Here is a 3,469-nt window from a genome sequence, read left to right as displayed (position 1 = left end):
ATATTGTTCTTCCCATGAGGTTTCAAACCCCTTCAACTTCTTCAGTCTCTTCTCTAACTCCTCTACTAGGGACCCCTAGCTCAGTCCAATGGTTAGCTGCTAACATCCACCTCTGTATTTGTCAGGCTCTGGCAGGGCCTCTCAGGAGACAGCCATATGAGGCTCTTTTCAGCAGGCACTTTTTGGCATCCACAAGAGTGTCTGGGTTTGGTAACTGTATATGGGATGACTCCCCAGGTGGGACAGTCTCTGGGTGGCCTTTCTTTAGTCTCTGCTCTATACTTTATCTCCATATTTCCTCCTGTGAGTATTTTGTTCTCCTTCTAAGAAGAACCAAAGCAACCACACTTCAGTCTTCCTTCTTATTGAGCTTCATGTGTACCACATTTTCTTTATCCATTCTTGAGTTGAGGAACATCTAGGTTGTTTCCAGTTTCAGGCTATTAATAAGCTGCTATGAATATAGTTGAGCAAGTGTCCCTGTGGGATGATGGAGCATCTTTTAGGTATATTCCCCTGGAGTGGTATAGCTGGGTCTTGAGGTAGAACTAGTCCCAGTTTTCAGAGTGGTTGTTCAAGTTTGCACTCCCACCAACAATGGAGGAGTGTTCCCTTTGTTCCACATCCTTGCCAGCATGTGTCTTAGTAAGGGTTTTATTTCTCTCTCTCTCTCTTTTTTCTTTTTTTTTTTTTTTGGACACTAGTTCTCAGTCAGGGTATGAAGGTTCAGCCAGTTGAATGCTTCCTAGGTTGGAGTGGGGCAGGAAGTTATGCTAGGCCATTTAATGCCCTCCAGTGACCCCTCTTCAGTGGTACTTGCCCGCCGCTCATGTTTGAGTTCCTTGTAAGAAATGCAGTAGCTGAAAACCATGTAGGCTGCCAGTGTCATGTTCCAGCAACCATGAGATGCTGCCTTTCTGAATGTTGATGTACTTGTTGTAATACCGGTCATACCCTCTCTGATAGGCTCCTGCAATGCCACTGGGGGTGAAATCCCACATCAGGATCCAGCTCGGCAGCTCTCCAAGTTTGACCTCCATGAGTTTCTTCTTCTTCAATGGCACGAGCAACACCATCTTCAAGTCCTCTTAGTCAGGGTTTCGATTCCTGCACAAACATCATGACCAGGGAGCAAGTTGGGGAGGAAAGGGCTTATTCAGCTTACCCTTCCACACTGCTGTTTATCACAAAGGAAGTCAGGACTGGAACTCAAGCAGGTCAGGAAGCAGGAGCTGACGCAGAGGCCATGGAGGGATGTTCCTTACTGGCTTGCTTGCCCAAGCTTGCTCAACTTCCTCTCATATGGAACCCAAGACTGCCAGCCCAGGGATGACACCACCCTCAATGGGCCTTCCCCACTTGATCACCAACCAAGAAAATGTCCCACAGCTGGATCTCAGGGAAGCATTTTCTCAACTAAAGCTCCTTTCTCTGAGATAACTCCAGTCTGTGTCAAGTTGACACACAAAACCAGCCAGTACAGTTGACCTCTTGTCAACTTGAGGTTTTGATCTTAGTCACTCTGATTAGTGTGAGGTGAAATATCAGTGTCATTTTGATTTGCATCTCTCTGATGACAAAGGATGTTGAACATTTAAGTGCATCTCAGCCATTCAAGATTCCTCTGTTGAGAATTCTGTTTAGCTCTGTTCCCCATTTTTTTATTTGGGTTATTTGGATTGGTGGTGTCTAACTTCCTGAGTTCTTTATATATTTTGGATATTGGGCCTCTGTCAGATGTTGAGTTGGTAAAGATCCTTTCCCAATCTGCTGGCTGTCATTTTGTTCTATTGACAGTGTCCTTTGTCTTACAGAAGCTTTTCAGTTTCATTGGGTCCCATTTATTAATTGTTGACCTTAGTACCGGAGCTATGGGTATTCTGTTCAGGAAGCTGTTTCCTGTAGCAATGAGTTCCTCTTCTATTAGACTTAGTGTATCTGGTTTGAGGTCTTTGATCTACTTGGTCTTGAATCTATTTGCATTCTTCTACATGCAGACATCCAGTTAGACCAGCACCACATGTTTAGCTTTTAATCAAGGCAAATCCAAAGAAATTATCACAATGTCATTACTTAAAATAACCATGAGACCTAGTTACCATAAAGAGAAAACTATGTTGTCAGTAAAATAGTTGTGCTTTAATTTATGTGTGCCTTCAAGATGGCGCATGGACACACAGGATGTCCACCCGGGCAGCAGCAGGAAGGGACTGAGCCATGGATTCTCTGCAATGTATGGTCTTGTGTGTCCCCCTACAGTACAAACACACACACACACTTCTCTTTTCTCTTTGTCATTGGCTTCATGCCTGGCAGTTGTTCTTGAAGCCAACTGTTCTTATGGCAGTGAGCTGCTAGGGTCCTCCTTCTGAGTCAGGTCCCCGTGATTTGGCGGGTGCGAGCCTATGCACCCGAGCCTGCCCTCAATGGCCTTAGTGCCCTTTGCTCTCTTCCAATATCCATCCACAGCTGACTCGGCCCTGGGGAGCTCTTCTCTCGTGGCTGTTGCTTTTCCTTTTTATAAGTCTAAGACCAGCAGGACTGTTAACTAGACACAACTCAAAGTGCTGTATAGCCAGCTGGTCTCTAGAGCACATCTTTAAAACACAGGAAGCCAAACCCAGATGTTTGGCTTGGGAACCTGGCTTGGCGCACTCAAGTTAAAAATCCCTACTTGTTCTTAAGCAAAGCATAGGACTGTGGGGGAAAACACTGAAGGGGAGAAAGCATCTACTCATGTTATCGAGGTTGCGCTGTTCAGTTTAGAACAGCAGTTCTCAACCATCCTAATGTTCCAACCCGTGACTACAGTTCCTCAAGTTGTGGTGACCCGCAAACATAAAATTATTTCCTTGCTACTTCATAACTGTAATATTGCCACTGATATGAATTGTGATTTAAAGATCTAATATGCAAGGACATCTGATACTTGCCACCCACAAATTAAGAACTGTTAATTTAGAGAAAGAACCCAGGCTTCCTACTGTGATTCTTCTTGTATCTACTTCTAAACATGACCTCAGCAAACCCATGATCTTATTGACTTCTTAATATTTTACGTGTCTATGTTTTGCATTAATCTTTGGCATTTGTCTCATTAATCTTAAATCCATACACTTAGCATTTTGAATTTTGTTCATGTTACCAGTTTTCATATCATATGGTACAACCTAGATATCTCAAAATAATTTGACAAATGAGTTTGTAAAAATAAAAGCCAAGTGCACATGCCTAACCCCTTATATTTTGATATTTATAAAATCATTTAAACTGTGTTACTAAAGTGCTTGATTCTAAATAGCTCTTTGCAGTAAAAGGGAAATATTAATTATTACCTAGACATTTAAAATATTTTATTACATAAGTTTCTGTCATTAGACTCACCACTAATGCGATGAAAGCAACATGTTTTGTTGCAGTTTTTTTTATTTTCTTTATTTACATGCAAATTTCTCCTTTCCCAGTTTCC

The 3,469-nt window shown here is 42.5% G+C and overlaps 1 pseudogene; it reads right to left on the bottom strand.

The window, feature by feature from the left end:
• Window positions 1-745: 745 nt before the first annotated feature.
• LOC116077180 lies at window positions 746-1,076 on the bottom strand (annotated as a pseudogene).
• Between the last annotated feature and the right edge of the window lie 2,393 nt (window positions 1,077-3,469).

This window comes from Mastomys coucha, unplaced genomic scaffold (assembly GCF_008632895.1).
Source record: "Mastomys coucha isolate ucsf_1 unplaced genomic scaffold, UCSF_Mcou_1 pScaffold5, whole genome shotgun sequence".
NCBI lineage: Eukaryota > Metazoa > Chordata > Mammalia > Rodentia > Muridae > Mastomys > Mastomys coucha.
This window is presented reverse-complemented; position numbering and strand designations above follow the sequence as displayed.